The 25,981-nt window shown below is 38.0% G+C and overlaps 1 protein-coding gene across 2 annotated transcripts in view; it reads right to left on the minus strand.

Annotated features, from left to right (window-relative positions):
- Positions 1-25,767, minus strand: part of LOC117403311 (probable G-protein coupled receptor 63) — a 31,971-nt gene extending 6,204 nt beyond the window's left edge. The window contains exons 1-2 of one of the 2 annotated variants that reach the window (XM_059023565.1): positions 25,655-25,767; positions 25,456-25,494 (exon numbers count right to left, since the gene is read on the minus strand). The gene's annotated coding sequence lies outside the window, so the exon portion shown is untranslated. Of the gene's footprint in view, positions 1-20,310; positions 21,031-25,455; positions 25,495-25,654 lie in introns of those variants that run through there. The other variant, XM_034005371.3, reaches the window with a different exon arrangement.
- Between the last annotated feature and the right edge of the window lie 214 nt (positions 25,768-25,981).

Here is a 25,981-nt window from a genome sequence, read left to right on the forward strand (position 1 = left end):
TATGTTCATATTAAAAAAAAATAATGGTCTCAATCCTAAAATTCTAGGGGATGCAATCCTTTTGGCCATAGCTGTAAGAATAAGGAAAACAAAAAACAAAAACAAGGTTCATTACAGAAAAAAATAGGAACCAAGAGTACACAAATTTGTGATATTGCTGAGGAGATGATACAGGCAGGGATCCAAATGAATTTCAACGAGACATGCAAGATTCTTCTGCAGTACAACATCCGTTTTACATTGTGATATTGCTGATGAGATGATACAAGCAGGGATCCAAATGAATTTCAATGAGACATGCAAGATTCTTCTGCAGTACAACATCCGTTTTACATTGTGATATTGCTGATGAGATGATACAAGCAGGGATCCAAGTGAATTTCAATGAGACATGCAAGATTCTTCTGCAGTACAACATCCGTTTTACATTGATGTTTAAGGATTGAGGGAAATTAGTTGATGGCAATGAATCTTCAAATATCCAGATACCTTGTGTAATCCACCCAGTCCTGAATCTTAACATACCCAGATACCTTGTGTAATCCACCCAGTCCTGAACCCTGCAGCTGACACCTATCATCACCTTGATAAGTTTCTACAGGAACAGATTTCCTCAGCCGTTTATCACCAACCAAAGCAAAAATAAATGTACTGTGATCTTGCATCCCTGGAAAGCCTGGTGCTGCAATAAAAGGCTTATCTACAGTGTAAACAGAAGGCTCTGTTTTATTTACAAAGACTCAACAGCAAATGACAAATCACACACGGTTTAACTGGCTGCTGAGAGAAGTGCAGAACTCAACTCCTTATTACTACTGTGTTTAATTACTACTGTATGTTAAGTATTATTAGTTCTCTCTCACAATCACACTATTCGCTTGTTAGCTTTTTAAAATGAAGCTATACCACTGTGCTTTCCCACGATAGTCATTTTCCAGTATATAATAAGAACATAAGAACATGATAAAGTTTACAAACGAGAGGAGGCCATTCAGCCCATCTTGCTCGTTTGGTTGTTAGTAGCTTACTGATCCCAGAATCTCATCAAGCAGGTTCTTGAAGGATCCCAGGGTTTCAGCTTCAACAACATTACTGGGGAGTTGGTTCCAGACCCTCACAATTCTCTGTGGAATAAAGTGCCTCCTATTTTGAGACAACCTACTGTACACACCATGTATTTGTGAAACAAAAATAGATCTTGTACATAGAAACTACCATTAGACATACAAATGTGTTGTTTTTTGTACCTTATGTTCAATAAAATAAGAATTACACTTACAGTAAGTCAAAAGACATACAGTTGCATCAACAAATATTTGGGGCAAAACTGCACCGTACTGTGTAATGTTAAGCAAATGTCCTTATCTTTAGAGAAAGAATATAGCTCTCTGAATGCTACAGTGGTGACAAATGTATGTAGACGGTAGTAATGTGTCCCAAAGTGGCATAAGTACACTGTGGAATAGGTTCTGTAATATTGGTTCTGAAAGAATGTTGTTTTTTTTGGGGGGTTTTTTTAAGTGAAAAATAGGTAAAACAATAATAACCTTGTAATAAGTAATAAAAACATTGTAGGAATTCTCAAGTAGGGATACGTGTAATACAAAAATAAAAATTATCATATCTTTGTTTTACATTTTTTTAATTTTACCACCGTCCTCCCTCCCCATATCACCTTCTATATGCAGTCTTAGTATTTAATAAAAACAAAACCAGAAGCGCATTAGCCCGTCAAAAATAAAATAAAAAAGTGTGTTACCCAGTCATCCTAGGGACAGCCCACATCTGCTAATCAGAGGGCAGTGCTAGTAATTGACAGGTGTAAGAGAAAGGGTTGCCACCTAGAATACAATGTATCAACTGATACCCTCAGGGTGAATAACATTTTTTCTAGTTTTAAAATGAATAATATGTCCCTAATCCAACAAGAATTAGAGGGGGATGAGGGGGACCGCCAGCCGAGCAAGATCCTCCGGCGAGCCAGAAGTGTAACAAATTGCACCACATCCGCCTAACCACCTTGTAAAGGTTGGTTCTCAGATGGAACACCAAAAATTGCCAATAGTGGGCATGGGTCTAAAGACCAGAAACCAACAAGCTTAGGGCAAGACCAGAACATGTGTGTCAGATCACCAGTGAAGTAGTTACATCTGTCACAGCTCCCATCCAACCCAGGGTAGACCTTGGCCAGTCTTAGTTAAGTGAGCCTGATGCAATATCTTAAACTGAATTAGTCCCAGCCAGGCACAGGAAGATGTGAAGTGTACACAAGAGCTCTCTCCCACCAATCGTCTGTAGCTACTACTCCCAATTCACTCTCCCACCTAGACTTTATCTGTGACAGGGTATGACAATTCAGAGATAAAAGGTGGTTATACATTTGAGAAATAAGTATTTTTTTCTTAGGGAGGAGTTCTAGTATAGTGTCCAATGCAGGATTGAGTGGAATGGTTGGGAGTGAGGGGAACTGGGCACTCATGTAATTGTGAATATGTAGGTATCGAAAGAAATGGGAATGGGGCAAGGTGAATTTAGTAGACAGACAGTCAAAACTAGCATAAGTGCCATTGTCATATAAATCTTTAAAACATTTTAACCCCTTCCACAGCCAAAATAAAAAGGCTGAATAAAAGCACAGATGGACAAAATAAATGGTTCCTAATATAGAAGGGGCTTTGAGTTTAAAGTGAGTACAGAACTGAGACCAGATTTTGAGGGTTGAGTTTACTATGGGGATGGGAGAGAGGAGCAAATCAAGGCAGGGAGAGAAGATACATGGCACGAGTGTGCTTCCAATTGATACCAGACTGCATCGGGTGTATAGAGCCAAGAAGTGATTTATGAATATTGGCAGCCCAATAGTAAAACATAAAATTAGGGAGGGCCAATTCATTTTTATTGATTGCCTCTACCAGCCAACGAGAGGGGTAAACTAGTCCATCTTTGAAAATCAAGTTTGAAAGAATGCCTTTTAATTGGCACTCCCAGGGCTACAACTATCAGATATGCTTGACAACTCCATACCTTTTATAAGACCTGCTTATGAGAAAGCTAGTATAGAATTAACTGTGCTGTGACGAAGGACATGAACACAAGCTGCTCTGTTGCCTTGTTTCAAAGCACTAGAAATATACTCAGGGATTTCAGTGGACAGTTTCAGAGATGACTTCCCTTGGACCCTGTGCAACTAGAGTTCTGTATGTCTTCTTGTCTGAGGATGCTGTTTCTTACTAATGACTATGGACAGTAACTGGTGTGGAGAATGACAGAGACTCCCCATCTTGTGTATCTTTCTTTGGCTTTGGTTTAGAAGGTATGCTCCCGTGTGAATATGTGGACACTGACAGAGTAAATCATCTTACTGTTTCATGGGGACCAAGGCTGGATTTACATTTGTTTCCAGCAACAAATGTGCACAGAATTCTGCACTCTCTGAAACTGTTTGGCTTTGATTACCATTCCACTGCTCCTGAGACCTAATACAAGTGCCTCTGGTTTGGAAAAATATGGGTTACATGACTCACAACATGCCAAAACATTGTCATTAATCTGTGTGAAACTATTCACATGTACGGTGCCTGGTGTGTACTGGCTCCATGCACACATATGGTACGAAGGGGAAATAAGACTGAGATATTGGCAACAAGTCAAGCCACAAGTGCCACAAATAGTATGCTGTTCTATATAACTAGTCTGTGTGATTAACATGACTTCATCACAATTCGTGGCCAAAAGTCTTTTGGTTCAGTTCACTTCTTTATTAAAATTGCTACATTGTTTGTTTTTTTTAAACATAAAAAAAAATGTGTCCGCATCTAAGGTAGATAATGAAACGTTACATCTTCTGCAGGAGTTTTTCTTCTAAATATTTCTACTCTGCAAGATGTATGTGGAAGTTCACACTTAAGCACTTGACTGAACTAGAAATAAAAAAAATGTGCGAACAACTCTTTTTATTTATTTTTCCGCAAACAGAAGACATATGTGTGAACAGCTGAATTGCTCTTATTGTCTTGCTTCTTATTCCTTCAAAGTAAAACTCATTTTTAGACTGGTGATTTGCGGCCTGTAGTCTTTACAATATGGACCTTGATTTGCAGATAAACGAATAGGATTAGCCTGCTGCATGATGATTACTATTTCTGCTGTGTGTTGCACCACTGCTTTGACAGTATTTTTTAGCATACAGTACTTACAATTACTTTATTTAGAATCACTTGCACATAACTAAACACACCCCATTCATTCCGAAAGGAATAGTCAATTGCTTTACAACAAATGCTATTCACAAATAAAGTATTTTCACATATGTATTGCATAAGGAGGTTACAGCAAGGATGACAACTGGATGTATTGATTTGCGGTGGTAGCTGTGGTCTGGGAGTTAGTGATTGAGTGGTAGGGTTATCCTGGCCAATGGATCAGAGAGAACAATATGGCAGGTATAAACACAACCTCTGTCAACTGGTAATTACTCACTGCACCGAATTACATATCCTCCTACAACACAAATGTCTATGAGTAAACTATGACATCATGAAATCAAATCAAGCACTCTAAACACCCATCAGCACCCATTTATATTTGCTTTGGGGGTGTCATATATCTCACACACTAATTAAACAAAGAATACTGTTGAACCATTGCAAGAACTGTTGCTGATCAATGACCCCCATACTTCTTTTTTGGCCAAGTTTCTATAAAATTTCTGTTTTTCGCCCACAAGGAATGGTAAAGAAAGACATGATTGTTTGCTACATACAATACCAGGCTTATATGACACACAAATATCCTCCAAATAGCCTTTTGAAGTGCTTCCCCTAGTTTCCTCCAATTGTCACTTAGGGTACTGTTTCCAGTTCTGGTCATCACAGGATGATAAAGACCTTGTGGTCCTGGAGAGTCCCACAAAGAGCAACCAGATAAACCACAGGGCTTTAAGGAATGAGCTATGAAGATATGCTGAAATAACTGAATATATTGAGCCTAGAACAAAGAATTAGGGGAAGCTGATATTCTGAGGACAGAGGAGACACATCTTCATACACAAACTAGTGGGGTATGGAATGGATTACCTAGTCATGTTGTTGATGCTGAATCACTTGGATCCTTTAGGACTCAAAATGTTTCGAGATAAATCAGCTACAGGGAACCAGACGACCAATCTCTTTCAGCTGTTTTTAACATCCAATCCATTTTCGGTAAAACCGAAATGAAAGTTTAAAACCGAAAAACTGAACTGTATTTGTGCAGACAAGAGAACGGGACATAACATTATTACACACATGTTGTTGTTAATCTGTGACAAATAAGTTCAACACAGTGGTATTGCATCACTCATACCAGTGTAGCATACAGTCATAAAATACTGCTGTAATACTGTCTGGAAAGCGCTAGGGGAGTAATGGAATGTAGTTTTAAAAAACAATTATAAATGAATTGCCTCTCAAAGGTACTCTCCATTGCTTCTTTGTAAAGGCATATGCTGGAATTTAAAATAACTGTTTGTCTGGACAACTAAAGAAACACAACATACTATATTATACAGCAAATAGTCTAATCATACACTGTTACATATTTAAAGGAATAATACATGAACTCTACTGCAACAAAATATCTCCTATATTGATGGACAAAATGTTTAATTTCCAATGTAATATTCTTGAGTGAAAACATTATAAATTACACATATTTGTTTCCTTTAAATAAAAAAGGATGTACGATGAGCACAATAGCAGGTGTCTCATAAAATTCCCTCAAAGATGAAAGCAGCACTACAGTAAAAACCATTGACGAAACATGCTTTGATTTCCAATCACAAAGAAAATACATCAGCCAGGGTTTCCTTTCTACTATGCACCTGTTAAAATGCTGCTGCTGAAAAACCCGCTATTCTAACAATAAAAACCAAAAGGCAAACCGTATACTGTAAGAAACTCAACAAGCAATGAAGCCACGAGCCAGAATGTGGTTTGTTTGACTCACAGCACATCCTGAACAATATTAACTGTTACAATTTCTTAAAATATACACTGTCAATTAAATAATAAAGTAGCTACGAACAGTTTATACACAACCAGTTTGTCGAAAAGCAATTTATAATGTTCCCTTCTGTAAAAGGAGGGGTGGAATAAGGGCCATGTGTGGACATGGGGCAGGGGAGTTTAATATTAAACTACAGATTTTCATATTTACATACTGCCAATTTCAAAATAAGAACCAACAGCAGCATGTTTAGTTCACAGTTCCTTTTCTCCGTTTTCATAATGAGCCACAATATGCACAAACTGTTCCTTTTTCCTTTAAACTTTGTTTCAATGACCTACAATTTCCACAGAAATCAACCCACAGGGATCTTTTGCATTTAATCAGGCAAGTTCTTCAGTGAGAACATCCAGCTTTAACCTAGAGTTTATTACATTGTCTAGACAGTGGGGCCATTTAGGCAATACCAGGAGAATACCAAGAAAATATTAAGGTATTTCACATACAGTATTCATTAAACTATAAAACTATTCCAAGTGATTTAAGTGCTGCTTAAAAATGAAGGGTAATTGTTTCCCTCCTTAGAATGAAAGCTATCCACTGAAACCATAGTAACAAAAAAAAGACATCTCCCGGTACCTTGCTCCAGGAGAGATAACATTGCATGCAGAGTAGGTTTTGCACCTAGCAACAAGACCCAGCCAAGATCCTGTAGCTAACTCAGTCCTGTTTAAAATGCTACTGTCCGCTTTACCCTGTGTGTCGCCACAAACACCTTGGTCTGTAATAATGTTTTTATTATACTTTCACTAAACTAAAAAAAATTAAAATAATAAAAGTCTAAATTCTGGACAATAGGAAGCCATTTCCATGCAGTGACTGGGCAGGAAAGGAGCACAAGAAGGCATCCTTTCAGCTCATTTTCTCTCTTACTGTGCAGTTCTAAAGCATGAATCACCGCCAGCCCATATGTTGGATGTATCTCTTAAATTAGGATGTGTACATCAAAGGACCACAGTGGCCCACTGAACAGCAACAGAAAATGACTGCCAGGCAGTCAGGAACATTTCCTCTACACAGACAACCGACATCCCATTAGAGTCTTTCGTGCACAACCCAAATGAACTGTACTACCCAGCAGAGATTAAGGAACCGTGTATAAATGATGACATATATATGATACCACAAGGTTCAGTATGTGGCAATAACTTTTATCTGCCAAGTGATGATGGCCTATTAAATATATAACACCAAAGAGTTAATTTTTTGTAACAGCTTAGTCTTTAAAAATCAAGGTTACTGTAACCCAGTTTCTTTAGTATTGCCTCAAAATAGCACACGTTTCTTAAAATATACTATACTGTACGATTTGTCATGCCAATGATGCATTGCAGCACTACGATAGAATTTCTAGGTCACAAGAGAAGCACATAGTACAGAATCTAAGCTTTTTGATCAGTTAACATTTTCCTCATTCTAGATAAACTTTAATATATATATATTAAATGCACACACACACATAGTAGCTTATGAGCATTCCTGTCATTATACCCACTTTGCAAATGGCTGCCTGGGTATTTACATTTCAAAATCTACAGTGTTCTTTATGTGAAATGGGTCACATTGGACAACAAAAAATAAAATGTATCTCACTGAAATGTACCGACTAATTGGGCAACTAGGTGCACTGGGCTTATTGTATTCACCTGTCTGTTGCCCATGACTGATAAGGAACATGCAATTGGTTTATACCTATACAACAGTATGGCAAGTATTGAGTTAGTAAAACATCCTTAAAAACCTGTGTTCAAGGACAAGAATCCAAACCCTTGGAGGTGGGTTTATAATAGACATTTCCTTTCTCCAACAGTGGTGTGACCACTGGAGTAATCGTTTCTTCACCAGCTGAGATATCAACACACTAGTGCAAGGAGCCAGACAGCCTCTCTATGCATATAAAGCACAATGCAAGTCACAACGTAGAAACGAACACAAAAATTAATCAAAATTGCTGCTAGTACATTTAGGTTTCTCTTGCTTCCTAATAAAATGTAAAGATGTGACTGGAGTCTCAGTCCAGCAAAGCATGCCAGAGGAAGGGTTAACAACTTGTTGGTTCTTTACTAATAAATGTACAGATTCCAGTATCATTTGGGGTTCATTACAATACCCACTGATCGACCCTCCCCATAACTTACGCTGAAACTTCAAACACAAACGTTTGTATTATTGTGAATGGCATTGAAAGGGCAGGACGCTGTCTATGGAAATGCAGTTGGATCATGGAATACTTGGGAAGACTGTATGCTTGTTTTAATAAGAGGTTGGGTTCCCTGTAGTAAGAACATAAGACAGTTTACAAACGAGAGGAGGCCATTCAGCCCATCTTGCTCGTTTGGTTGTTAGTAGCTTATTGATCCCAGAATCTCATCAAGCAGCTTCTTGAAGGATCCCAGGGTGTCAGCTTCAACAACATTACTGGGGAGTTGGTTCCAGACCCTCACAATTCTCTGTGTAAAAACGTGCCTCCTATTTTCTGTTCTGAATGCCTCTTTATCTAATCTCCATTTGTGACCCCTGGTCCTTGTTTCTTTTTTCAGGTCAAAAAAGCCCCCTGGGTCGACATTGTCTATAGCTTTTGAATCAGATCGCCGCTTATTCATTGTTCAAGACTGAATAGATTCAATTATTTTAGTCTGTCTGCATACGGCATGCCTTTTAAACCTGGGATAATTCTGGTTGCTCTTCTTTGCACTCTTTCTAGAGCAGCAATATCCTTTTTGTAACGAGGTGACCAGAACTGAAGAACTGAATTTGCAGTTGCAGTGTCAGCTTGTCTTAAAACATGGGCAGTGCCTCCATCATCTCTAATTTTGTAAGCATTTATTTTAAAAGATTATTTAAGAAATAACAAAGGATGTAGCTTGCCCTTCCCCTAGCCTGCAATTTAAGTCATTGCAAGTCAATGGAATCCTTTTTAGGTATAGATATTCAATTTACACTTTGTTTTCAGCCACATTAATATTCTACTCTCCACCCTTTTTCTTTTCCACTAACCTTAGCACTCACTCAATAATGGTTGGTGAGACACAATACCAACTAAACGTAGCCTTGACCAATAAATAAACCAAGAAAGGAAAACAATGTTCAATTATTTCCTGCGTTTCTTAATGTGGCAGTTTTGTAGTAACTGCTTTGGGGTAGATATGCAATAAAGATCACAACCTTGCATTCTACTTTGCAGCCTCCTTGTTGCCAAGGAAACAGTTACCAGAACAGTCTGAGAGAAATCTCTGTGCGATTAATTATTCCCCGCTTGGGGTTCATATCCCCAACAGGAGGCACAGTGGTGACTCTTGACAGTTGGCATGTATCTGGAACTGCTTGTCCTATAGCGCTGAAACATGCTAAGGGCAGCAGTGTGGCGTAGTGGTTAGGGCTCTGGACTCTTGACCGGAGGGTTGTGGGTTCAATCCCTGGTATGGGACACTGCTGCTGTACCCTTGAGCAAGGTACTTTACCTAAATTGCTCCAGTAAAAACCCAACTGTATAAATGGGTAATTGTATGTAAAAAATAATGTGATATCTTGTAACAATTGTAAGTCGCCCTGGATAAGGGCGTCTGCTAAGAAATAAATAATAATAATAATGCTAGGGGACTTCTTTAGCAAAAGAGTTTCATAAATCAGTGGTATATTGTAATGAAACTAGTTATTGAGTTTATTACCACCTGTGATAGTATTTTGCATGTGCATACAGTGGATTTAGGTTGGTCTACTTTGTCAATTTGCGGATAGCTCTAAGTGTGTATTGCTAGCAACGACAGAGGAACGAATGTCACTGATATGCTTGTTTAAAAAATAACAATAAAAAAAAAAACTGTAAACCATATAAAAGTTAAACACTTCATTTTTGTAAGTGCATTCAGGGTATTTAAGACATGAACATTCACTTTTTTTTTGCGCACAAAGCAAAACAAGTGTATCAGCAACATCTTCCATCACAGCTGTGAATTCAAAATTATACCATAATATATATCAACAGTATGTAAAGTATAGAATAAGAATTAGCCATGCAATGGCTAATTACAATTTGATATTAGATTATCTAGATATATGCAAAAAATGTTTTAAGTGTGACATACAGACGGATGGACACAGACACCCCCTATTTACCCAGAACCAGATATTCTCAAGAACGTATGCTAAACAATATTAATACAGTTTGACATATGTATAACAATTGGATAAGTAGTTCTTCGGATATCTGGAAAAATGTGAAGTGTGAGGTATGACCTCTTCTACAATATCCCCTTCGCCAGGGATTTCATCTGTGGGGTGGGGTGATGATGATGATAATAATAATAATAATAATAATAATAATAATAATAATAATAATAATAACAGATAGCACATTTTTAGGGGTTCAACAACACTGGGACTGCGCTACTAGAGGCCAGACAATGGTTTACCCCAGTCGTTTAAAAGCGGGGACCTTCATCCTTCCTTCTGTTGTGAAGTTGGCTTGGTCCTCTTTGCAGCTACATCCCTCTTTCAGGGGTTGATGCCCCCCCCCCCCCTTCCTTGGTTAACCTCTGACAGCCATCGTTTCAGACTAACAACAGAGGTCCTGGACTTCCCCTATCCTCATTCCCTGAAATAAATATTCTCTTAGTTATGCTGTCGCCTTGTTTGCTGAATGTTATAGCACAGCTAAGGCTGCAAAAGGATATTTAAGTTTCAAGGCTTCATTATTATTTATGGAATATGTACAGTACCACGGAGCATATGATTATCTATGCAGCAATTTGCCATTAGCCCTTGTCTCCCTAGTAACAAGACAGGAAGAATGTTTCAAGTAATCCCATGCATAGATGCACTGAAATATTTAAAAAGAGACTTAACGTGAATATTTATAGGTGTGGAAGTTAAACAAAACAGAGTTTACCTTAATTTTGTTTAATATTCTCTTTACTTTGAATATTTTCTATAGGCTTGTCTATGCAGTTTTAGCAGAAATTGTCAACGAAAGATCCCCATCAAACATGGATGCACAATGTTCCTTTCTCTGATATAACGGTGTGCTGACCCCAAGCAGAACACAGAGGTCCTGTGCAAACAGACCCGAGCAATCAGGTGAGAGTGCACCACACTGAGGCACCACAGAGAACTGACAGACAGATTAAATGGGTTAAACACCCCATCAGTCACGTAAGGGTATTCTGCAGGTGCCTGTGCTTCTAAAAAGCCTATATTTAAAATACTAAATCTGCATGTTAATGTATTTTAACTTTAATTGTTTGGTATATTTAACTACAGCTACGGCCAAAAGTTTAGCATCACTGAATTTTAATTTAAATTTAGATATTTTATTTAATATTGTGTAATCAAAGAAACTACAAAATGAAAGGTCTACCGGAAGCAATAATAGTAGTGTAGTATTTCATGCTGGATTTCAAAATGTCACATTTAAATTCTTGTCAGTTTTTCGTTAAGTATATGGAAAACCACAACGTGGCATGTAATTCAATATGTTAACGTAACACTATTCAGCAGGTTGCATTCGAATTTACGACACAATTAGTAAATTCTATAGGATGATGCTAAACTACCTGTAATGATTTTGAGACTTGCCAGAACTTTATGAATAATAACATTAACTTGCCTGTGTAGTAATTATAAGATGTTGTAATTGTATATGGTACTTAGTCTGTATCCTACAAAACAAGCGGCAAATCGGGTATTTTTTGTTTAATATAAAGAAAAAGAAGTTAATTTACAAACACAAAAATATAGGAACTATATCTAATTATTTGTATTTGCATAAGTTTACCTTAATACCAAAATGACTACAGCTGGATGACAAATGAATATTACAACATGTAAAGGAACTTTACATAAAGCTAAAATCTCAATCTTGCTGAAAGCCTTTCAACATGAATGTGTCTTCGTATCACGTACTCCGGTGTCAAATATACCACTCAGTCAAGACAGAAGAGCCTGCTAAATATTCTAATCAATATTGCTTTCCAAGTGTATGACTCAAATACACCCTGCCCCTATTCATGAGGAGAACTTGCTCCTTGTTTATTAATATCACCATAGATTTGGTCATAAAGGGCCCATTAACAAAGCATGAGAGGTATTAAAAAGAATCAGTTTGTATTGGTGGATTAAATAGTGTTCTATATGCATGATGTTACCTGCGTGGGTCGTCACTGAATAATAATGAGTCAGACACAGAGCATTGGGTGCTGACATGACACACAGGCACGCAGATTTAATACAACACAAGTGCTGCCAATAGGGTACCAGCAACGGTAGCCCTAGTATCAGATTTAATAAACAAAACAAAACAAAGCTAAAAATAAAAGTTTGCCTCCCAAGGCGAGCGCTAGCCTCATTAAAAGAGACGTCCCGCTCCAGGAACCAACTACACTACGAAACCCTTTCTATACTGTTTGGGATCAACATCCCCTAAACTAACCTACTGCTGTTGCTCCACAAAGTCCCGGCCTCCCGGTGACTCCGTGTCTTTACGACGGTCCTGGCTGAGCAGTCCATAGCAGTTGTCCTGCGGAGCGGACGCTCTTCCCCTCGATGTAAACAAAGCATCCTTCTGTGTAGCCATGCCCCCTAGCCAATCAGGACCTCCCGATTAGTTCAGAGCCAGATGAGCCTACCTGCTCAATTAGTTGCCTAGCAAAGTGTCTCCTGTTGTGCGTCCCAGCAGCATACATCCGCACAAGAACCCTGTCTCGTACCCTCCCCCTCAGAATGGCACCACCGGTACATTCAATATTCCTCGGCTGGTTCCCCTTCTGTTTGGGGTTAAGTGAGCGGATTGGTCGCTGTAGTTTCCGGCGCCACCTCGAAGGGACAAAGAAACGGCAACAGGGGACCTGGCCGGCATGGACAGGGTGACTGGAGCACAGGCTGGTGACCAGGGCGGCTGCAGCTGCCAGCACAGGCGAGAGCCAGGGCGACAGTGCAGTGACGTCTGGTATGAATGGTTCATTTGTCATTGCTGTTAACTATTTTTTAACTCTGTAGACATTAGTATATAAAGTGCCTTATGGTCGCTGACTGAGGTCGACGATGCTGACACATCTCAGGGGTGAAGGACCCAGCAACCGAAGACAGGATAGAAAAGTGGTCACTGACTGAGGGCGATGATGCCGGCACATCTCAGGGGCGAAGGACCCAGCAACCAAAGACAGAATAGAAAAGTGGTCACTGGGCTCCCGAGTGGCGCATCCAGCAAAGTTGCCCCACGTGGAGTGCAGGATGTGCCCTATAGTCTAGACGTCGCGAGTTCAAGTCCAGGCTATTCCTTTGCCGACCGAGGACGGGAGCTTCCAGGAGGAGGCGCTCAATTGGCCGAGCACCGCCCGGGGCGAGGGACGGTTAGGTCGGCCAGGGTGTCCGCTGCTCACCGCGGGCGCAGGTGGGCTTGCCTGAAAGCTGCGTTGTCCTCCGACGCTGTAGCTCTTGGGTGGCTTCATGGTGAGTCCGCAGTGTGAAAAAAAAGCGGTCGGCTGACGGCACACGCTTCGGAGGACAGCGTGTGTTCATCTTATATAAGAACATAAGAAAGTTTACAAACAAGGAGGCCATTCAGCCCATCTTGCTCGTTTGGTTGTTAGTAGCTTATTGATCCCAGAATCTCATCAAGCAGCTTCTTGAAGGATCCCAGGGTGTCAGCTTCAACAACATTCCTGGGGAGTTGGTTCCAGACCCTCACAATTCTCTGTGTAAAAAAGTGCCTCCTATTTTCTGTTCTGAATGCCCCTTTATCTAATCTCCATTTGTGACCCCTGGTCCTTGTTTCTTTTTTCAGGTCAAAAAAGTCTCCTGGGTCTTTACCTTTTAGGATTTCGAATGCTTGAATCAGATCACAGCATAGTCTTCTTTGTTCAAGACTGAATAGATTCAATTCTTTTAGCCTGTCTGCATACAACATGCCTTTTAAACCCAGGATAATTCAGGTTGCTCTTCTTTGCACTCTTTCTAGAGAAGCAATATCCTTTTTGTAACAAGGTGACCAGAACTGAACACAATATTTTAGGCTTGGTCTTACTAATGCATTGTAAAGTTTTAACATTACTTCCCTTGATTTAAATTCAACACTTCTCACAATATATCCGAGCATCTTGTTGGCCTTTTTTGTAGCTTCCCCACATTGTCTAGATGAAGACATTGCTGCGACAGGACAGAGTGTGGCCCGGGGTCCGCTCTGACTCACATGATGAGAACCCCCCTGAAGGTAAGGGAGGCGGATGCCTAGCCCTGAGGTCGGGGAAGTGAGACTCACTTACCCCCAGAGATGACCGATGCGAAGGCATGTATGAAAGTTGGAGGAGGGGAGGAGGAGGAAAACGAAACACAAGACAGCAAAGGTGCAAGTGATCAGGGCTTAAATAGAAAATAGATACTAATTAACAAGAAATTAGAAGCCCCCAGCTCCATGCCCCCTGAACCACGCTAGCTAACATTTCGCCGGGCGTGAGCTGGGGGGTGTGAGGATAAAGCAGAAGCAGAAAGGAGCAGTTAGTAGGATAGAAAGTGGTCACTGACTGAGGGCGATGATGCCGACACATCTCAGGGGCGAAGGACCCAGCAACCAAAACAGGATAGAAAAGATGGTCACTGACTGAGGGCGATGATGCCGACACATCTCAGGGGCGAAGGACCCAGCAACCGAAGACAGGATAGTTTGATTATATTGCAGATAATCAAACCAACCTTCTCGCGTTAACTAGTCGCACTGTTAAATATAAATATACTATAGAAAGTTGTATTTAAATTTATTTTATTTTTATTTCTTGACGTTTACTTTTTTAAACTTCTTTTTGTATTAATACACCAGGCTTTTATCAGCATCTAGTTTGTTTGTGCGCTGCGGCGATTGCTTCCTGACTTCCCCTGGTATCAGCATCTAGTTTGTTTGTGCGCTGCGGCGATTGCTTCCTGACTTCCCCTGGTATCAGCATCTAGTTTGTTTGTGCGCTGTGGCGATTGCTTCCTAACTTCCCCTGGTATCAGCATCTAGTTTGTTTGTGCGCTGCGGCGATTGCTTCCTGACTTCCCCTGGTATCAGCATCTAGTTTGTTTGTGCGCTGTGGCGATTGCTTCCTAACTTCCCCTGGTATCAGCATCTAGTTTGTTTGTGCGCTGCGGCGATTGCTTCCTGACTTCCCCTGGTATCAGCATCTAGTTTGTTTGTGCGCTGCGGCGATTGCTTCCTGACTTCCCCTGGTATCAGCATCTAGTTTGTTTGTGCGCTGCGGCGATTGCTTCCTGACTTCCCCTGGTATCAGCATCTAGTTTGTTTGTGCGCTGCGGCGATTGCTTCCTAACTTCCCCTGGTATCAGCATCTAGTTTGTTTGTGCGCTGCGGCGATTGCTTCCTGACTTCCCCTGGTATCAGCATCTAGTTTGTTTGTGCGCTGCGGCGATTGCTTCCTGACTTCCCCTGGTATCAGCATCTAGTTTGTTTGTGCGCTGCGGCGATTGCTTCCTGACTTCCCCTGGTATCAGCATCTAGTTTGTTTGTGCGCTGTGGCGATTGCTTCCTAACTTCCCCTGGTATCAGCATCTAGTTTGTTTGTGCGCTGCGGCGATTGCTTCCTGACTTCCCCTGGTATCAGCATCTAGTTTGTTTGTGCGCTGTGGCGATTGCTTCCTAACTTCCCCTGGTATCAGCATCTAGTTTGTTTGTGCGCTGCGGCGATTGCTTCCTGACTTCCCCTGGTATAAAAATACATATGTATACAGTTACATATCGGTGAATAAAAAATGTTTTTGGTATATTAATGCAGACAGTCTATACATTACCGGGTCCTGAAAACCTATCAATTCATCTCAACCTGACAAATACTGTGTCACCAAAATCAATAATATAGTCATGTATAATAATGTACACGTGTGTTTTTATATATAGTTTGTAATGTGGTTTAAATTACATTAAAACACTGAATGCTCATACCTACAGATTGATTACAGATTGATATAGAAAAATTATGAATATGTCAAAGTGTTCTATAATATGCCAGCAAGCCAGCACAACACAAAGAAACAGACAGCAATGTCTATGATCTGTCTAATGACTACTATCATTTTTTATACAATTTTATTTAATATACAGTGTAATTTAAAATGTATTAAGTTGAGTAATAAACTGACTCCATTGTGATTTAGCAGTTGGTAATTCTGTGTAAATAAATATAAAACTACAAAGGGGCAACCATATTAATCCAGAAACAGTTTTTTTTTTTTATGCTGGGAATTTTTGGATGATATTATTATTATTATTATTATTATTATTATTATTATGACAATAAAAATACAAATTTCACTTGTATAGCACTCTTCATACAATCATACAAGCATTCGGGGGGGGGGGGGGGGGGCACTTTACAAAAGAGATATAAAAAAGCCTTTGTCCAATATATAATCCAGCTATAAATAAACAGACCCAAACAAATATGTTTTAAAACAGGATTTAAAAGATTCGGTTGTGCTACCATTCCTGATATGAATCGGGAGCAAGTTCCAAAGATGAGGGGCATTATAGCTAAATGCCTGGCTCTGACAGAGTTCAAATGAATTTTAGGGACCGTCAGAGGATTAGCATTTTATGATCTCAGGGATCGGCCAAGAACATATGGGGTCAGCAGATCTTGAAGGTCCAAGACCATGTAAGGTCTTATAGGTAATAAGAAATTTAAAATAATAATAATAATAATAATAATAATAATAATAATAATAATAATAATAATAATAATAATAATAATAATAATAAAACAAATGAATGAGATGCATACAGTAATTGTATCACTTAAATATGCAATTAAAACCAAGATTATCTACGATTAAAACTTTAAATTCACAAGATTAATACATTTATATTTTATAAATTTGCAAGATTAATGCCCTAATATATTATGTTATATTATATGTGTGTGTGTGTGCGTGTGTGTGTGTGTAAATCACATGTTTAAATGGTAAAAGCTGATCTACTTGTTCTAATCTGGCTTTTTGTACATTTAACATGTAGCCACCAAATACTTATAAACATACAATAAATACACCCAAAGATTGTTTCATTATATACAGTTATTTTTACGGCTTCAGAATTTTAAAAAAGTCCCAGTTTTTCTCTCTGAAAATCTGGTAACCCTATCCCTGTATAATTTAATGAAGTCATCATGTTGTCCAGAGCCTGTTAAGGTACTGACCTTTGACCTGCCCTAAATATTTGACATTTCAAAATATGTTTAATTTGAAGTTTGTGTCTGGTTTAGGGTTAAATTAGGGATTATCCTGAAGACTCGGTATAGCACCTCAGTTGTTGAAATCAAGCAAATTCAAATTCCATATTACTTTATAGCCCCTTAACCTAAAAATCAGTTATTTCTATTTTCTCAGTTATTACACAAAAATATAAGGCACTAACATTGTTCTTTTGTTACTTGAAGACAATGTAATTCTAAAATAAATTAGACATTAGATATTTACTGCCTGTACAATCTAACCCTTGGCTTCAAATATCATAATATATGTATAAATTACTGACAAAATATTTATAGCACATTATTGTATGATTGGGATTATTCAATCAGTACAGAACAGATAAAAAGAAAAACTGAAATTAAGATTTTGGTACAGCAAACAAGTTACAAAATAAAAATGAGGCTGTACATGAAGAATAATTTACACCTGCCCAACAGTTAATGAAACCGACATTAGCATGCCCAGAATAGATTTAACAAGATTATTACAGTTTAACCTTCTCATTTGACTACTTACATCACAAAACAACATGTGCCAAGAGCAAAATTCAATGTTTGGAGAATACATGGGTAAATGCAAATAATGCAAAAAACTGTTCCGGGAGCAGTATAGATTTTAATAATGAACAACAATAATGAATACAGCACCGGAACTCAATACGGTGAGCAAATTAACACAAAATATTTTATCACAGACAAATGTGAAGGTTTATACAGAGTCTCAAATGTTCAGCCCTTAAATAATACTCACTGACCCTGTACTAGTTTCTTCATAACCAAACACATACAGTAATGCATACTTAATTGCCACTACTTCACACACACATTCTCACTTTCCGTTTTGTGTTTTTTGTGCTGAATACAAATTTTAAAACAAGGTAAAACGCAATGCTGCAGGACTAATCACATTTTCTACTTTATATACCTATATGGTAACAGTATCCTGGGAGACAGTCAGCATGGTTTTAGGAAAGGGAGATCGTGCCTAACTAACCTGCTTGATTTTTTTTAGGATGCAACATCGACAACTGATAATTGCAAAGCATATGACATGGTTTATTTAGATTTCCAGAAAGCTTTTGACAAAGTTCCGCATAAAAGATTAATTCTCAAACTGAAAGCAGTAGGGATTCAAGGAAATACATGCACATGGATTAGGGAGTGGTTAACATGCAGAAAACAGAAAGTACAGATTAGAGGAGAAACCTCAAAATGGAGCGACATGGAGACACATGGCAAATGACATTTAATAGAGAAAAGTGTAAGGTACTGCACGCAGGCAATACAAATGTACATTATAAATATCATATGGGAGATACTAAAATTGAAGAAGGAATCTATGAAAAAGACCTAAGAGTTTATGTTGACTCAGAAATGTCTTCATCTAGACAACGTGGGGAAGCTATAAAAAAAGGCCAACAAGATGCTCGGATATATAGTGAAAAGTGTTGAATAAATCAAGGGAAGTAATGTTAAAACTTTACAATACATTAGTAAGACCTCATCTAGAATATCATGTTCAGTTCTGGTCACCTCGCTACAAAAAAGGATATTGCTGCTCTAGAAAGAGTGCAAAGAAGAGCGACCAGAATTATCCCGGGTTTAAAAGGCATGTCGTATGCAGATAGGCTAAAATAAATCAATCTATTCAGTCTTGAACAAATGAAGCTGACACCCTGGGATCCTTCAGGAAGCTGCTTGATGAGATTCGGAGATCAGCAAGCTACTAACAACCAAACGAGCAAGATGGGCTGAATGGCTTCCTCTCGTTTGTAAACGTTCTTATGTTCTTAAATGCTAAAGCATCTGTCTGGGTGTTACTGCTGGCGTGGACTGCTGACAGCACAAGAAGAGGTGTAAACATTATCCGATGCATAAAGAGTTAGAAATTTAGATTTCGCCACATAAATAGTCAACTGGACAACACAAAATGTATTACTAGTTTTAAATTATAGTGTTTCTTAAGTTATGGATGAGATTTTAACCTCTGTGTGTGGTTTATACTGCAACATTTATTCAAAGTCAGTTGTACAATACAATTATGCAATCATGCCATCAAAGAGTAATAATTATATTAGAGGGCTTTTTATAACATATTTTCTGATCGGTAACAAATATGCAAAATATAAACGGGACGGAGGGGAAAATAATGGAATCAACACGCATAGTGTCATGGATCGGGTCAAGTTTTTCACTTTGCATCTGTAAGATCTGTACAGCCCTGCCAGCCACAACTTTAATGGAGCCCACATTCCCTTTCGACTATTTCCTCTACCACCGATGTAACTGACTTTGTTACAGCTCGACACAGCATCCACTAGGCAAACAACATGCGACAATGTCTCACTTTAACAACACATTTCATTGTTATGTTACGAGGGGGGATCATCGCAAGACCAAAAGCAGCGAACTTTCTTCTTAAGAAAAAAAAAGGTAGGACTGAATCTAATATCAAGCCTTGATATCACACATTAGCATCTTTTCTTTCTGATCTCAGTGTTCAGAGGCTGTGAGAGGATCGCTGCTAATGACTGTAGCCCCCATGGCACTCCCTGTACATTGCTGAATAGTTCAATAGAACTGACTGCCTTACAGGTCTCTTCACTGGCCTGATCACGCACCGAATATGCTCTAATGCTTGATTTTTCTTCTGTCACAACACTCCCTGGTATTAATAAAGCACACATTATCATTCGTACATCGTGCCCAGTACAGTTAAAAGGTTCCAAAAACACTAGACACGCATTTAAGAACCTGATTCGCACATGCGCAGGTACCGCATATGTTACTAATACTAACTGTATACAGTTATTTAAACGCTGGCTTCATTTTGCCAATGAATGACACTACCTAAGAATACATAACATTGGTACTAGACACATTTCAAATGCAATCAGAAAAGAAAGAAAAAAAAACACTATGTAAGAAATGTACTATAATTACCAGATACTAATAAAGATGTAGCCTACCAGGTGAAACGTGAAAATCAGAACAAATAAAATACACTGTCTTACTATACATCAAACGTTACCTGTCAATTTTCTAATGTTTTCCCTGTTTGTTCCCAGAATTCACATCCGTCCCATTGGTTCCGCGATTTTACGTATTCACCGTCTGTACTGTAAGTTAACGTTTTAAGAAAGAGGTAGAGCGCACTCTGTGTATCCAGAAGTTATTTGTAAAAGTCAAGAAATAAAACGCCAAAAAAAAGGTCGAGGCGCAGAACGAAACATCTCCAACATATTTTCTCAGCTTGGTCGATCGATTGAATATTTTTCGGTTCACGTGCCTTTTCTATTTCTTCCTTTGTACTGTCGCTTTGGAGTTAATTGTCTGATGTCCTGTACATAGGGAGATCACTCAAGTCTGATTTAACAAGTGTCCTGCAAAACTGTCAAATTCTGCAGGAAACATTTACTTTTCCCCCTTGTAGACAAACCAATCTTCCTTCTCTCACAACACGTTTTTTTCACAGTTTACCGCATTTTCAACTCAACAATGATTCTTATTTGCACCGCCTTCGCTTTTCACTTAACAAAAGCCTTGATATATAATCAGATTCGTAGGTACAGAGTGTTGAAAACGTAGCATTGTTTCGTTTTGTATTTCCACGTTAGCTAATTGTGACCATTTACTCTGATTTACAGAGAGCTGACGTTCCATGTCTGATTGGATCAGAAACACTAACACCACCGCAGTGATTTTCAGGCACAACATTCACACAAGGAAGCGTTTTAACTGACTCAGTCGTGATCAAATCATCTTTGAGCACGGTTCGGTGTAATGCATACATTTAAAAATTCACCAATCCGAGAAGGGTTCTCTTTCTTTCATTCCAGCGTTCGGTTGTGTGTGGGACTCACAAGGCACGTGGGGAGTGTGCTGTGGAAAGTAGGTGTTTGCAAGCTGGGTTCTGCGGCTTCCTGCAGGATCACATCAAAGGCCAAGTGGACGTAATAAAAAACATTGTTGTGTGAGACAATGATGTGTTAACACATTCAGTACATCTGCACTGTCTTCTTGTTTCGTCTTTTTTTAAATTTTATTCTGCGTTTATCTTTTCGTTTGTTAAAAAAGCTGTAAACTAAAATAGCTTTTAAGTAGATCTCATTTTGATGCTAAATTGCGCGTATCAGTGTGTTAGTTCATTATTTTGGTTGACAGCTTTGGCGACATTACCAGGCTGAAGTTAGTTGTTATTACCAGTTCCAGGCTGAAGCAGTTACTTATATGGAATATTAGCTCACATTGTGAGGGTGAAATCACATTGATAGCCTGGTTGTGCCATCTCAAGTAGGGCATCATTTTAAAGCACAGCCTGATTGCCTGAGGCTGCAATGATCACTTCCCCACTAGCAGCTTTGTGGTGTTTTTTTTGTTTGTTTGTTTGTTTTTGCTTGAATAATTAGAAAGCACAGCAAATAATGATGTAAGAAGAAACAACATGGAATCACATAGAACACACATAAATTATATTAAACAGCTAACACATTAAATAGGAAAATATGTAGATTAAATAATAGGAACATGTAGATGATACAGTTAGTGGTGGGAAAAGTGAAGCCTCTTGAACCCTCTGAACCATTTGCTTCATAAAAGATTCACTGAGCCGAATCACTTGAAGCGCTTCGTGCTCTATAGTGACATCTATTGGTAGAGCCGCGTCATTGAACATACTTGAACTTGAACATAAGAGTTACACAAAGGCTGCTAATGCCTGGAACTTGGCATTTAGAAATAATGATCTGTAGCCTAATGTACACAAAAGACACCGCAAAACACGCTTTTTACAGGCTCTGTTAGTGTCATTTGTGACTTACAAAATGAAGTTACATTTTATAATTTCTCTGTTATCTGGTTATATATCAACCACACATGTGATTACCCAACAAAAAAGCCAGTCACGCATTCGCATTATCATACTTGAAATGTAAAGTTGTTGTACAATCGAAAACACGATCATGTTGCTTTAGAAAGGGAGGCATATCTGACCTCAGATGTACTCGGCTGGGAAATTAGTGTTGAAACAAGTAAGATATTTGATATTTTATTTGTTAGCCAGTTTCCCGGTGGCGCAACAAGTTAATTAATCATGTAATTAGAAATGTTTGTCAAGCGCAGGATCGAATTCCTGTTCATGTGAGGAAGTGTGCGTGTAGAGAACTTGTTTTAGATTTAAAAAAAAAAAAAAAAATTAATTACGTTTTCCAAAATGCAAAACTAAAAGAATCATATTATTTTATATAAACAAATTGAAAAAAAGAATAAGAAATAAATGCTTCCTTCCAGGAGTAATCTAGGTTATATTTCAACGAAGCATTGTATTAATTCTGGTTCAGTCAGATCACGTGATGTGTTGCTTCATGCGGAACACTGTTTGCTTCAGATGGTTCGAGGCGTGTTACGTCATTTGTTTGCTTCACATGAAGCAGTGGTCATTTGAATCACCTGAAGTAGTGAATCACTGAATCACGTGACTGATCCGAAGCCTCAATGACCTCCTGTGAGCGATGTGAAGCCTCATGAGGCAATGAACCCTGTGTATGATTTGAAGCCTCATTGAAGCAATGAACCTCGTGTATGATTTGACGCTCCGCACTAACGTAGTTAAATCAGTTGAAGCCCCTCTCCAAAACTCATAGGCATTCTAGTATTAGGCATAGCATTAATGGGTAATTAGTTCAGTGTCTCATCGGTGTCTCTCGGATGGCTAGATTATTTTAAGCACACAACATACTTGAAGCGTAACCCCAAGTCAATTAAAGCCTATTGGACATTGTAAAAAAGGGTTTTTAAAGAGCATAATATATAGAAACATAACATAATAATAATGTTTATTTTATTACATTTCAGTGAAACATACTTGAATGCAAAGATTTCTACATATACATATATATATATATATATATATATATATATATATATATATATATATATATATATATATATTAAAAAATGCATATTCCATATATGGATTGAGGTTGATTACTTCCTCGCACTAAACTCATAGAGCCGCCACGGATCCCACGGTAATAACACAAACATCAACAACATATGGTGCTTTAAGGTGTAATGGTGTTTTTGATAGTATAGCAATTTGATATTCATAAATTATGTTTATTTTGTTGATGTATCACAATGAAATAATATTGAATTCAAGACTTCTTTGAAAAAGGTTTGAAAAGACATTTTATTAACAATTATTTCTGGAAAACATCTCAAATAATCATTACATTTATTTTTATAATAATTAACAATAATTAAACTCTCCCAATTTCACATAGTAGTAGCCAGCATATGAATATGAATATATATATATATATATATATATATATATATATATATATATATATATATATATATATATATATATATATATATATATTTAACAAAGATTAATTGAAATTATTTTAAAATGTAATTTGACAAACAGTATATTCTTCCTTCCAGTTCTAACCTACGTCAACGAAGCATTATTGATTCGAAGTAAAGCGTTGTATTAGTGGTTTGTGTTTTCTTTTGCAAATATACCATCAAAACGTTTCGATAGTGCAGCTACGACACCGTCAGCAAGATTTTACTCCGTGAGCATGCGTGACTGAACACCCCGAGTGTCTGCAGCTTCAGAGGATCCGTAGAACTGTTGGCGTTTGTGTCACGTGATGTATTGCTTCATGCGAACCAATTGAACCTTTGATTCACAACACTGTTTGCTTCTAATGGTTCGAGACGAGTCGAAGCGGGTGAGGCTTTGTGCCCATCACTAGGTACAGTATAACATTGACCTCTGAATTTATAAGGCTGCCTTAAGTTTATGTGACTTTTTAGGTTTCTGGATGACAGCGAGAGCACACTTTTGTTTTTTCAAGAAAGCGAAAGTACACCTTATAAAGTTACCAAAACAGGAAGTGTGAATAGTTTGAGCTGTGATTTAACCCCAGTTTGAGTCATGGACCCTTTGGGCAGCAGTGTGGGGTAGTGGTTAGGGCTCTGAACTCTTGACCCCAGGTGGGGGACATTGCTGCTGTATCCTTGAGCAAGGTACTTTATCTAGATTGCTCCAGTAAATCCCAACTGTATAAATGGGTAATTGTATGTAAAAATAATATGATATCTTGTAACAATTGTAAGTCGCCCTGGATAAGGGCATCTGCTAAGAAATAAATAATAATGGTCAATTCTAGCAGCTCAGGATTGCTCTTAATTTCATCTGTGTCTTTCTTCAGTGCCTCTACGGACACTGCAAAAAATATTTCAGGATTGCCGCTCTTCTCTAATTCAAACAGTAACAATTTTCAACTATAGAGTCAATCATATCAGTTAAACTAATAATGAGTGAGCCAGTATAACCAAGGTACAAGGATAACAAATTGGTTCTTAATCAGACCTCTGTATTTGGTACACAGCAGCATTATAAATACATTTTCAGATTAAAAAAAACCCACAAATATTGGTTTAAAATTCAGTTCACACATACTTGCATTCCAATTATCTATTTCAAGTTTGATTATGGAAATTATCCAGTAAAAATAAATAAATCAATTTTGCAGACACATTCATTTTAATCTCTGGTAATACCAATAACTCTGGTAATATATATATATATATATATATATATATATATATATATATATATATATATATATGGTGTTGTCCAAACCCTTTAGATTATGCTTCTGGGGATACTGTGTTTTTAGTGATTTTTTTATTTGCTTAACCATAAGATTACAGAAAAGAGTAGACATAGTTTAAGGGTAGTCTAAATACAAAGACATATTGCCAATAATATTGTTTATTCACAAAAGCACCCTGTTCAGTTAATCAAAGCTGTATGCCCTGTGGTAATAGTTTATGCCTTGGCCTTTTAAAACTATTCAGCATTGGTTTAGAGTTATTTCATTTCATTTCAATCAATTTGAACTAATTCAGACTGAACATGGATTTACATCAAATGAAATTCAATATAAAAAAAACATGACTTGTGAAGCTCGTTACGATTCATAAAACATATAAACCCACAAGAGACAGCACCATCATTACTGTGAGGGAGGAGACCCTCACATTTGTCTCAGTATGTATCTGGACATTTTCTACAAATTGTTTTTTAACTGTTTGTGTATTGTGTTGCTGAACCTTGGGTCTAGTAAGGAAAATAATAAAAACAAAATTCACTTACCTGGTGTATCAGGACTGGAGGCCTGTGGTTGGGAGTGTCCTGAAAAACAAAAGAAAGGTTATTTAAGAGTACTGTTTAGACAGTTGGTTTGGAAGGGTGCACACTTCCAGAACAATGTATTGCAGTACTATTGTTAAGATAAAATGATCAACAGTTATTTTAATGTGCATGTGTTTTGATATGCAATGGTTTAGGTAACCTGAGTTGGGTGTGGTGGTATGGTCCTCCATCTTGACAGGAAGTGGGGAACCAGCCATGTTGGTGAGGGAAGCTTTTATTGACTTCCCTGGGTACTGACTTCCTGTAGCAGGGCAGTACCTGTAGAAGATATTGAAAGGGGGGATAGTTGATTTTAATTAAGTTTCCCTCTGCTTGTTTTAAAGCATAGTATTAATGCATGTGTTAGACTAATGTTTAGAATATATAGATATATTCATTGATTTGTTTCTTTTTGAATACTTTATTTATTATTGATAACTGTTTGCTGTTTTGTTCTTATATAACCACCTGCATAATGGTTTATTCT

This window comes from Acipenser ruthenus, chromosome 5 (genome assembly GCF_902713425.1).
Source record: "Acipenser ruthenus chromosome 5, fAciRut3.2 maternal haplotype, whole genome shotgun sequence".
NCBI lineage: Eukaryota > Metazoa > Chordata > Actinopteri > Acipenseriformes > Acipenseridae > Acipenser > Acipenser ruthenus.